The following is a 13,685-nucleotide window of genomic DNA, read 5'->3' as shown; positions in this document are numbered from 1 at the left end:
TAATATATTTGATAATATCTGGACTACAGGCAATTTTCCAACTTCCTGGCGTAATGCCATTGTAGTCCCAATACCAAAGCCTGGTCGACATCATACTGATCCATCTAATTACAGACCAATCTCATTAACGAGTTGTGTATGTAAAACCATGGAGCGAATGGTAAATAATAGATTAACATGGTATCTTGAAACCAACAACCTTATTACAAATATTCAATGTGGTTTCAGGAAAAATCGCAGTACCATTGATCATTTGGTACGTTTAGAATCCTTTGTGAAAAATGCTATAGTAAATAAACAACATGCTGTATCAATTTTCTTTGATCTCGAGAAAGCTTATGATACCACGTGGAAGCATGGCATTTTAAAGGATTTACATGATTTTGGTTTGAGAGGTCGTTTACCTCTTTTTATATCACAGTTTTTACAAGACAGGCAATTTCAAGTCCGAGTGGGTTCTACCCTGTCTGATCATTACAATCAGGATCAGGGTGTCCCTCAAGGCAGTATTTTGTCTGTCACATTATTTAGTATTAACATCAACAGTTTATCAAAGGTTTTAAATGATTCAATTGATGGATCATTATTCGTGGATGATTTTAATATCTCTTGTCGTGGTAAAAATATGCGCACCATTGAACAGCAATTACAGTTGTGTTTAAATAAAATAAATAACTGGTGTCTTGAAAACGGATTTAAATTTTCTAAATCCAAAACTAATTGTATACACTTCTGTAGAAAATATAAACCTCATAAGGACCCAGAGCTAACCTTAAATGGCTCTCCCATCAAGGTGGTAAAGGAGTCCAAGTTCTTGGGCTTAATTTTTGATTTCCATTTAACATTTCTGCCACATATTAAATCTCTTAAAGCTAAATGCCTCAAGGCGCTCGATTTGTTAAAAGTTGTATCCAATTCAAAGTGGGGAGGGGATCAGACTACTCTCCTTCACTTATATAGATCACTTGTCCGCTCTAAACTTGACTATGGCTCAATTGTATATGGTGGAGCCTGCAAAAGTAACCTTAAACTTTTAGATTCAGTCCATCATCAAGGTCTAAGACTTTGTCTTGGCTCCTTTCGAACGTCACCCATTGAGAGCCTCTTCGTCGAGGCTGATGAGCCATCCCTTGACCAACGCCGTGTAAAATTAGCCTTACAGTACGTGACAAAACTACATTCCAATCAGTCAAACCCTGCCTATAACTGTATCTTTAATCCCCTTTTTGAGGAACGGTACAACAGAAAAACTTCTCTTGTTCCGCCTTTAGGCCACAGAATTAAATCGTTTATTTCTGCTGCCGGCATTGAGCTGGACAATATAGCACCTTCCCGTCTTCTTTCTTCTCCTCCTTGGCAGTTAGTTAGGCCACAACTCGACCTAACACTAGCCACATTTAAAAAATCGGAAACTAATGAATTACAATATAAACAAGAATTTAATCAATTGAAGCATAGATATAGCAATTATAAATCCATATTTACAGATGGGTCCAAGGATGGTGGCGCAGTGGCTTGTGCCACTGTCATTGGATCCAGAACAATATCTTCTAGATTACCAGATAATAGTTCTATTTTTACAGCAGAAGCAAACGCCATATTGTCGGCTCTCAAATATATTCAAAGACACACTAAACATAAACAATATATAATTTATTCAGATTCTCTTTCTTGCCTTCAGGCTATTAAAAACCTATCTTGTAAACATCCACTTTTAATTGATATTATTGAATTGTATGATAATCTTGCTACTGGCGAATACGACATCGTCTTTTGTTGGTTACCCAGTCACGTTGGCATTTCTGGTAACGCAATGGCCGATCTTGCTGCTAAGGCAGCACTCAACAAATCTGTGACTCCACTTCTTATTCCCTACACTGATTACAAAGCTACCATTAGATCTTATACCCGTGATCTGATGCAGAAGAAGTGGGACACCCAAGTGGGTGTAAATAAATTACATGGAATTAAACCATATATCGGGTATACCCACTTGGGTTGTCAGTCCAGATTTGAAGAGGTCATTTTGCGGCGATGTCGTATTGGCCATACACGATATACTCATGAATACCTTTTGAAAGGTGAGGATCCTCCGTTCTGCATCCCTTGTGATGAAAGAATCACAGTCAAGCATATCCTGCTTGACTGTGTAGAGTATTCCATCACAAGGGATCAGTATTTTAATTCACGAACTATGATTGATCTTTTTACTCATACCAGCTCTCATTTAATTATTGCCTTCTTAAAAGAATTAGATTTGTTATCAGAATTGTAAATAGCTAAATATTTTATTATTGGTAGTCTATAGATTAATAACTGAGATTGTTAGTGGCTGTGCCCTCGAGGGGGGTTGAAGCATTGTAAAATTATTGTCCTCCTGAGAGGGTGCGTAAGTCCAAAACATTCTATGTAAATTTAGTACGACCAAACTTTTAATCGTAGTATATTTGTTGTTTTTAATAATGGCTAACTTTCAGTGTAATCGCCAACGGCTGAGGGGATGGTGTAAATCCATCTGGGGTCGATGCAGGTAGCAAAGGTACTGTAAGTCCCCATGGTCCCTAGTATGGTGATCTACCTTCAGTTGTTGGCGATCTAGAGCCCGTATTTTATGTTGTATTGTCCGAATAGTGGTAATTGTTTTAACTCTCCACACTAGTTTTAATTGTAAATGTGATGCTCTAGTGGTTTTACTGTCCTTTGACGACAGGATTTTATAATGTATACATATTTCATTTCAGTATCAAAATGTTCTCGTCACGATATGGCTGGGATATTGCCGGTGTGACGTTAAGTATTAACTCACTCACTCACTCACTACTTCCCCGAAACGAAGCCCTCGGGAGACCGAACCCAGTCATCGTGGGTGGATATGCACTCAAGTGTAACGACGGCTTCCGATTGGCTGTTTCATTTGCTGATATGCTGAGGGTTCATTGTGTGTACAGAAAGATGATCTGTTTGAGGTGCATTTTAGAAGTATAGCCAGTCACAAGAAAGTAAAATTCTTTATGGAGAACAACTTCTTTTTGTGTACTTGATGCGTCGTTTCAGTATGGATTCATATACTGTTGTCAAACAAAATCATATACACTAAAAGAAATCGTTATCCATGAAGAATGTATATAGAGATGTTGGGTTTGGAAAATACATGTTCTCTGAATCTGCGTTCGATCCAATCAAATATCATGTCAGTAGAGATGGTAAACTAGTGCGTGGCTGGAATCTGTCCAAGTACAAAGCAGGATTTGAGTTTGCACCAGTTTCCGTCAGATCCAGTCATCCGAAAAAAATGAATGTAGTTTGTTTGCAACCCACAGACATAAAAACATGTCATGTGTATCACACATAATTACATAATGTGACAGACACCGGACTCGGGTGCACGAGTCGTAAATCAACTTGTTTTCTTTATGTCGTATAGTCTGATAGGTTCTAAGTTTAAATTGCACGTGGTCAATGATTGAAGCTGTGTATTGCATGTTGTATTTAGCGGACAGGCAGGCAGACACATAGGTGTGAATAAACCAGACAATGAGCTTTCTCTGTGACAGAGACTGCTTACCACAATCAACAAGGTTTTTTAACGAGTAGATTATTTACTTGTTTGTGTACACAACCAAGATTAGACTACTGCTCACGACCTAAGACGTTGGACATGCATACTGTTTCAAGCTCCCCGAACCTATTCACTGCGCATGCGTTATGGACGCAGCGCAGCACAGCAGTTGAAACCAGTTTCCCCCCCCCCCCCCCCAGCGCTGGGGGCAATTTAGTGAAACGTTTGAACTCAGATTTCGCGGGCTTTTCTTTCATCGCGTTTTTTCAACTTTATAGGTTGAATTGGCATTTTTTATGATTTGTTTCGGTAAGTGCATACCGTAAGGTACCAGAATCTGCAAAGTTGTGTTTTACGTTGCATGTGACCTTTAAGCAAAACAGCTCCTGTTCCATGTAATGTAATGATTAAAGGAACATTTCTACAATCATAAGAAATATATATGTATATATCCATTACACTGAAAATAAACATAGGCCCTCCCTACTACAGAGTAGTTTTAGTAAGCATGTACTTGATACGTCTATATAAAAATAACAGAAAAGAACAGCGTAAAATTAAAATGCCTCGCTTCTGATTCTGAGCCCATCAAATATCTGACGTGTATTTAAAGGTGTCATTGCGACAGAGACTCTACTCTTGATACTGTCTCTACATACAACTATCGATGACCAGTTGGTGTCAGACAAACGGAAACCTGAAAGAAATCCATAGTTGACATTTAGGCATGACCTCAACATTAATATTCTACGTTTAGAAACAATCCTTAACATGTAGGTGTTAAAAAACACAAGTAATTCTCCCAGAGTCGTTTCTTCACAATTCCCTTAATAGTCGACACATCATGAATGATATAGCATGCTGTCCATGTACTGTCAGTAAACGTTTGTGGTAATTACTGTATTAATAAATGATCACTAATCGTATTCTGCTCCTAAACAATGTCCTTTGTAGCAAATCTAAACAGTGTTCTTCAACGTAACATCAAACTACTTGACTGACAACAATGCCAATGTTTAATAGTTTTATTACGACACATCACATTTGAGTATCAACATTTGGCCTTAATTTCCGGCGTGGGCATTGCTGCCACTCCATCCTTCCTCAGCTGTGTCTTGTGCAGTTTTAGATGTGAGCCTGGCTGTTGGAATATACACCTGAGACACTCAGTGACTCATACATGTCTGGTGACCGTCCGTCCAGTGTGGCATACTGACTTCCCGATATGGCATCGTATTCACGATTCTGCGATGTCTTAGGCGCATAAAGTTGCAAACCCGCCGCGTTTTCACTTGTGCTGGACTTGTTCCTGCAAAAGAAATATGCCTGGTTGCTTGTGCGTGGTTGTGCATAAATCCGTTCAATGAGTTATATCTTTTAACAATCTGACATACACACAGTACCACAGATCCGTTTAAATGAATGTGTATGACACTGAATGTATGTTATTATCAGAAAACGTTTTTAAACGAGATAAGAACTCTTATGCTACAAATGACTTTCATATAGTACTCAAAGTTTGGAGACGAACAATATAAGGATTACTTGCCCAAAACTGAAATATTCCTTAACTCAATGTTTGTGTGGGACATATATGATCTGACTTTATCGATGCACGATCAGAGCATGCAGTCATGGAGACGATGTGCATGAGGTGCCAAGAAAGTTAGTTATTCATCTACAGCCATGTGTGCAAGAAAGGATGGAAGCTTTCTCGGCCACTATAGAGAAGACTTTAACATGTTCGTTTTCCACGTACTAGATATTGGAACGATCGTGAGTTTGCTATAAAGGGATGTTATTGCACAACAGAACATACATTGGTTCATTGAGACTAGACTGTACATTCATGGACGATACTGCACGAACTCACTTTGGCAGAGTCGGTGATGCAGGATACCTGCATGGGTGGCCAGCTCGGTGGCAATACCTCAGTGATATACGTGCCACCAGTTGTGCATGATCCTTGAACGACGCTATGTCGCATATAGCAACTCGGCAATGCACTTACTATAGAGTTGATCAGTCTTCAGTCGCCAGCCATGCAGTCATTTTCTAAGATCATTAGACGACAGTGCCATGCATCACATGGATCAAATACGTTCGAATTAGCGTGAAGTTGTGAAGTTGATCTCGTGGGGACTTTGTTTTGAACATTTCTGGTTCAGACATTTTAGTGGCTGAACACATGCTGCAAGTTGGCACTGTGCAGCACTTTGCATCGGGCCTTTTTTCATTCAACATGTCTTCTCTCATTGTCGCCCCTGGCATTTGAAACAAATACAGGTAGATGTATTATTTTAGATTAACACATCTACGTAATTATTTTAGAGTACTAAGAAATTTTGAGTAATCATTATGTATTAACTTAACAGTGATCTCTGTGAAACAATTCTTTCTGTATAATGACACAGCTCCAGAGTTGTTAATGTCTAGTCACACATCTGCCTCAAATACAACATCAATTGCAACATCAATTGTATTGCTTGTATACCGAACACCAGTATTCACATATAACAATGCATTTTACTTGACGTCTGTCTTCCTCCTGCATAGACACACTGCGCCCATTACTAAAACCATGAACACCAGCATTGATAGAGCTCCCAACAAGCCCGCAGACAGATGTGTTATACTGTTGCCATCTACGATCCCTGTAACAGATGAGAGGTGTTACACTGTAACAGAAGACAGGTGTTATAACTTTGTCATCTAGGATCCCTGTAACAGATAAGATATGTTACTGTTGTCATCTAGGGCCCTGTAACGGATGAGAGGTGTTTTATCAACCGTTGCCATCTAGGGCCCTGTAACATATGAGAGGTCCTTTGTAAACCGTTGTCCTGCTGGAACGTCAAAACAAAACACTTCTATAGGGAAATCTTTGTTGAAAATAACATTGTGACTGCATTGTGACTTTCACCAGTCATATATGCAAAGTCTAGTGAAGATCGGGGAAGGAGGACTTCCACTGAACATAGTAATCTTTCACTGCATCTTGGAAATCGCAACAAGTACACAACTCAGCGTTCACTGTCCATAATATGCTGGTCACTACAGGGTGAGTATGTCTTCCTTTATGGCAATATTTTTTATGAAATTTCCTATACTTCGGAAAAGACACACATTTTCTCCTCAATTTTTCTTCATATATCTTTTGACAATGGCGTCGGTTCACTCTCAGTTATCATTTGTATGTTATATAAGGGGTTGAATGTTAATCCGTAACATATTATATATATGACCCGTGGGTATCAGGGATAGAATTGGTCTTCAGCAGACCAAGTTGTGGTTAACATGATCAGGAGTTTGTGCAGGCTGGCATGGTTGATGCAAATCATTGTACCCCAAACGGAGCGTCGAAAATGATGTTAAAACTCCAAGCTGTCTATTCCTGACTGTTTACATTCTGCAGTCATACAACTGAAATATTGATGATTGTGGCTTCAAGTAACAAACAACTGAAAGAAAACAAATACATATTACACATTTGACAGGAAAAGATACAGAACGTCGACAGTTATCATTAAATTCCCCTTATCTTCAACGGTTTACATACTACTTCATATCAACTTTAACAAACACAATATTTCTTTATTAAATGTGAATAATCTTCTATGTTTTAACATGAACTAACACTAAACGGTTAAGAATAATAATTTCAATCCATGTGCTACTATCTGGTATATTAGGCTACAGCCTGTACGTATGTTATACATGTATTTGGGTTTATCTATACACCTGGAAATTAATCAAGCAACACCCCAATTTTTTCTATTGGAGCAACTTTGAAGTGTTCTGACAATCAAAATATGCCGGGTTGATATAGTTTGACACTTTTTTATTCAACAGACGATCTCTGACAAACAACTTAAAGGGAAAAAGTATCAAGACTTTGCTTTATTGCAACGAAATCCAAATTCTTAAAACTGTCTTAAATTCATGAAAAAATGGACACAATTTACTATTCATCCACAGACGTTGTTGTCAGGTGTATTAACACATATGTCACATGGAAAGAAAGAACAGTCATCTGAGAGTCTGCACACCGACTTTCATCAATATCTAGTGTGTCCTCCCTGCGCACGCACCACCGATTCCAGACGCCTCCTCATTCCTTGGATGAGTCTCCGGATCTGATTCTGGGGGATCCTGTTCCACTCCTCATGCAGGGCAGCCGTCAATTCGTTGAGATTATGGACTGGTGGGTCTCTCTGCCTCACACGACGGCCAATAAAGTCCCACAAATGTTCAATGGGGTTGAGGTCAGGGCTCATGGCAGGCCATGGAATTCTGTCAATTGCATTTTGCCGCAAAAAATCATTTACAGCATGCGCCCTGTGAGGTCTAGCATTGTCGTCCATAAATATGGGTCTCGTTGCCAGAGGATGGTTCTCAAAATGAGGTACCACAGCCCTGTCAAGAACCTCCTGTTGGTAACGAACACCGTTAAGGTTGCCACGGATGGTAATGATATCCAACTTGCAGTTCATGGAAATGCACCCCCAAACCATAACGGAACCTCCCCCAAAGGCCACAGTCTCCTGGATGTTCCGTGGAGCCATTGCTGTGTTCCTCTGCCTCCAGACCCGAGTACGACCGTCCACCATGTGCAGCAAGAACCGGCTCTCATCTGAGAAATGGACCTTCCTCCAAGAGGCAATGTTCCAGTGCAAACGGTCATTACACCAGGCCAGTCGGGCTGCCTTATGGGCTGGAGACAGTCTGGGTCGCTTGATTGGCCTCCTTGCCCGGTATCCTGCAGCTTTCAGACGATTCCGAACAGTCCTGTTCGAGATGGGTCTCCCTGGAAGCCACTCCTGTCTCAACCGAGAGCTCGAGTCGAAGGACCTGCGCCGTACAAGTCTCAGTAAAGCTCTGTCCTCCCGGACTGTGGTCTTCCTGGGTCTTCCTGGTCTAGGCAGGTCTTTAACTTCATTAGTGGCCCGGTATTTTTTCAAAAGTTTTGAAATTATGGAATGATGTCGTCCGATTTGAGTCCCGATTTGTCTTAGAGACATACCAGCATTCCTCATGCCGATTATTTGCCAACGAGTGGCCTCTGATAATTTCCTACGTGCCATGACATTGAAATGAATGAAAAACCGAATGCAATCGACAACCTGCGCTTGTAAACACCCCAGGGAAAAAGTGCATTTTTCGAAAGTTGAGGTTAAAGCAATGCACGTGCGCTGTGCAAGCTTCACGCGCGTCATATCAACCCATGAAAAGCTCATGCTGTATGTCAATACATCAAAATTGAATAATCAATCATCAAAATTACTTCGTTAAACTTTGTTAAGTTTTTATGTGTCTTTGAATTTGGTGTTGCTTAATTAATTTCCATATGTATATTTTAGAGTACATGTAATACTTTACGGTTTCATGAGCATGTTCTCAGATTTTGACATGTTTTTTTGTTTCCTACTTTGAGTGCAGTCTTGTCCTTTCCACCCTGACTGACAGCCTGATTCACATATTCCCGTATCCCGCGGACAGACATCCGCCCCTTCTTCGCACATCCGGGCTCTGCAGTTGCCCACACAGTTAGCTCCGTACTCAACTCCCTGGATACATACTGAAAAGAATAGAATTGAACCATGCGTAATTGTGTTTTTTAACATAGTTCTATACGTCACAATCACAACACCGCAAACATCAGGACTGACAACAAACCTTCTGTACAGTCAATACCCTTCCAACCGCTACTGCAACCATCTTCACACCTTCCGGTCACATGATCACAACTGTCTGACGAGGACTCGGCGCACTTCCTGTCTGAGCAATATTTGGAACAGCCGTCACCGTAGGAACGAAGACATTCCGTGAATAAATGACACGGGCCAGGATGGTGAAACACACCGGCACCAATTTTAATTAAAGCGCCTAAACACAACAGCCTAGAGCATATGGAAGACAGACTTCCATTCCAGCTTCTGGCACCTGCAGGGCACTGGCATTTGTGAATGGATTCCGAAGGACTTGTCGCACAACATATAGGTCATCTGCTCTTGATGGATTTTTTCTGTGTGTTACAGAGCGAGGTCTGTCATTTACTCTGCCAGTGGCCTGGAACCTGTCCTTCCGTAGAGTGACTGAGGGAGACAACAGAAGAGGGTGAGCAACACTTCTCCTGGTGTCACCATCCTGTACCCATGCAATGGACTTGTTTCTGTCGTGGACGCTTAACGGCCTGCGTTGTGGCATGGTGAAGAAGTCGTGGGGCTTCAATACTGTCTGTAGCTTCTTTTAAAGGAAATGTTGCCACAAGCTGCATGGGAAGTGTGTCTTCCACAGTACTAGGCTGTTGTGTTTGAGTATGTGAATTAAACATGTTGCTACTGTGTTTCAGCGCCCTTGTTTACTGATTTTTGGCAATGTTTAATTTCAGTCAAATTCAACGAAAATTGAATAAGTTGCTTTACTGCATGTTATAACATGTCTCCGTGCAAGTAGCAGAGGTACTGGAAGTTCCCATGGTCTCTAGTATGGTGATCTACCTTCTGTTGTTGGCGATCTAGAGCCGATTTTATACTGCATTTGTCGAAATTGTATGGTGATATTAGGTTTCACTTTCAAGGCTAGTTTTAACTCTCACTGTGATATTCTACTTGTTTACTGTCCTTCGTCGACAGGTTTTTATTACATACACATCTTCTATACATATGGAAATTAATTAAGCAACACCAAATTCAAAGACACATAAAAACTTAACAAAGTTTAACGAAGTAATTTTGATGATTGATTATTCAATTTTGATGTATTGACATACAGCATGAGCTTTTCATGGGTTGATATGACGCGCGTGAAGCTTGCACAGCGCACGTGCATTGCTTTAACCTCAACTTTCGAAAAATGCACTTTTTCCCTGGGGTGTTTACAAGCGCAGGTTGTCGATTGCATTCGGTTTTTCATTCATTTCAATGTCATGGCACGTAGGAAATTATCAGAGGCCACTCGTTGGCAAATAATCGGCATGAGGAATGCTGGTATGTCTCTAAGACAAATCGGGACTCAAATCGGACGACATCATTCCATAATTTCAAAACTTTTGAAAAAATACCGGGCCACTAATGAAGTTAAAGACCTGCCTAGACCAGGAAGACCCAGGAAGACCACAGTCCGGGAGGACAGAGCTTTACTGAGACTTGTACGGCGAAGGTCCTTCGACTCGAGCTCTCGGTTGAGACAGGAGTGGCTTCCAGGGAGACCCATCTCGAACAGGACTGTTCGGAATCGTCTGAAAGCTGCAGGATACCGGGCAAGGAGGCCAATCAAGCGACCCAGACTGTCTCCAGCCCATAAGGCAGCCCGACTGGCCTGGTGTAATGACCGTTTGCACTGGAACATTGCCTCTTGGAGGAAGGTCCATTTCTCAGATGAGAGCCGGTTCTTGCTGCACATGGTGGACGGTCGTACTCGGGTCTGGAGGCAGAGGAACACAGCAATGGCTCCACGGAACATCCAGGAGACTGTGGCCTTTGGGGGAGGTTCCGTTATGGTATGGGGGTGCATTTCCATGAACTGCAAGTTGGATATCATTACCATCCGTGGCAACCTTAACGGTGTTCGTTACCAACAGGAGGTTCTTGACAGGGCTGTGGTACCTCATTTTGAGAACCATCCTCTGGCAACGAGACCCATATTTATGGACGACAATGCTAGACCTCACAGGGCGCATGCTGTAAATGATTTTTTGCGGCAAAATGCAATTGACAGAATTCCATGGCCTGCCATGAGCCCTGACCTCAACCCCATTGAACATTTGTGGGACTTTATTGGCCGTCGTGTGAGGCAGAGAGACCCACCAGTCCATAATCTCAACGAATTGACGGCTGCCCTGCATGAGGAGTGGAACAGGATCCCCCAGAATCAGATCCGGAGACTCATCCAAGGAATAAGGAGGCGTCTGGAATCGGTGGTGCGTGCGCAGGGAGGACACACTAGATATTGATGAAAGTCGGTGTGCAGACTCTCAGATGACTGTTCTTTCTTTCCATGTGACATTTGTGTTAATACACCTGACAACAACGTCTGTGGATGAATAGTAAATTGTGTCCATTTTTTCATGAATTTAAGACAGTTTTAAGAATTTGGATTTCGTTGCAATAAAGCAAAGTCTTGATACTTTTTCCCTTTAAGTTGTTTGTCAGAGATCGTCTGTTGAATAAAAAAGTGTCAAACTATATCAACCCGGCATATTTTGATTGTCAGAACACTTCAAAGTTGCTCCAATAGAAAAAATTGGGGTGTTGCTTGATTAATTTCCAGGTGTATATTTCAATCTTTAACATGTTCTCGTCACGATATTGCTGCAATATTGCCGACGTGACGTTAAATAATAACTCACTCACTCACTTATAACATGTCGTTAAAGTGCCCATTAAGCACACACAAAGTTGCATTTACCTGAGAGCATAAATGACCTCACCACCTTTACGTTTACATATGACTATCACATCTTAGGGTGTTCGTACAGTTTTTGTGTATAATTTATTATATTAGTATACAGAAAGTGTGTCTTACTGAGGGTACAGTCTGTTCCATTCCAGCCTGCTTCACAACCTCCATCACACTTTCCCGTCACACGGTCTCAGCTAGAGTTGTCTCCCTTACAATTTCTGTTTCGACAAGCCATTCTACAGTTAGCACCATAGTGGCCAAATTCACATGCTGAAAGAAAAAAGAATATCTGTGACAGAATAATGTGACATTTTAAATTGTGAAATTCTTGACTAAATTACATTTCTAATGAACAGGCTATTGTAAAGCCAGGATTTGTAGACATTAACGAGGAGATAACTCTTCAGCTGAAACAGTCACCCCGCACGGACCTGTATCACACTTTTCTGTTGTCCATCCAGGCAGACACACTCCACTGGGGCAGATGCCGTCCACGTAGTCGCACACCTCGCCGTTACAGTGGCAGTAGTTGTCACAGTCATGGCCAAAAGTACCACTGCTACATACTGTTGATAAAAAATAATACTTTGCAGTAGTAAGGGTATGTAGACAAGGCCAAACACTGTATCCTGATAATGAAATGACATATCCTTGGCTCTTGGTTGTTTGGCGTTAACCACGACAGATATGTCTCCGAAAAAAATTCTATTAGTTAGACATCAACCACCATTGTCAACGTATCTTGCCCTATCGACGTCTGTTCAACAGGAACTTGGAGGATCGCTTGAAAGCAACAGGAATTGCGTTCAGAAGGGCCATCAAAGTCCGTCTACTTGTAAATCGCCATCTGAGTTTGGCGTGGTTTTCAGAACGGCATGGAGTCTGAAGAAACTACTGGAAAATCCACAATTACGATAGCTGTTTCCTGCCCCATGTAGAAGATGAACAATTAAACTGTCAATACACAGGAAACATCAGGTCAACATCTGGTCACTGATGGACAGGCCGATACTGTTACAAACTAGATCCTGTCAGCCTTAATCACGACATCCTCACAGATAATCAATGCGTCTGGATACCCCTAAGTCAAATTGTCTTCTATTTGAAATAATTACGAACTTGCCAGAAGATCACCAAGTGATCTCATCTGAAATCATAGATAAATACTAATCTTGACTGTCTGTCATGGCATGTTGTCGTAATGTACCAACACTAGCCGATTTTTGTCTGAAAATGACCCTTTTGTGCCATCAATTCACACACATATCTGGTAAAGATCACATCAGTTCATTCTGATTTCCTTCCATCACAATTAAATGCATTAAGGATATATACATTCTAAACAACCTTCACTTGCCTGTCCACCGAACTACTTACTGCACTCAAGTCTCGTTCATCGGACACCATCAGTTAAACAGCAAATTTTCGGAGTGACGAGGATGTGATACTAAATAACTGAGACTAAGTTACGTTTATTCACTTTGTTACCAAAATAACGTCAGGTCATAATTGTCGGATAAACGGGGCTCACTCATTCACTCATGTACTGTTCACAATGCAGATGATAAAATACTTTTTACCATCAACCTCCACTTCACAGAAATCCATCGTAGGTACGTTCACATTGTTAAGTTCGTTGTTGACAGTTGTTGTATACAGGACCAGGTAGCGCCCTTCACCAGAACACGAGACCGTCAAAACATCAGGTATGTCTGTCCCGTTG

At 41.2% G+C, this 13,685-nt stretch overlaps 1 pseudogene; it reads right to left on the bottom strand.

The window, feature by feature from the left end:
* The window catches only part of LOC137292175 (receptor-type tyrosine-protein phosphatase epsilon-like), an 86,828-nt pseudogene extending 73,258 nt beyond the window's left edge, over positions 1-13,570 (bottom strand).
* Positions 13,571-13,685: the final 115 nt, after the last annotated feature.

This window comes from Haliotis asinina, chromosome 7 (genome assembly GCF_037392515.1).
Source record: "Haliotis asinina isolate JCU_RB_2024 chromosome 7, JCU_Hal_asi_v2, whole genome shotgun sequence".
In the NCBI taxonomy this organism is placed as follows: Eukaryota; Metazoa; Mollusca; class Gastropoda; order Lepetellida; family Haliotidae; genus Haliotis; species Haliotis asinina.
This window is presented reverse-complemented; position numbering and strand designations above follow the sequence as displayed.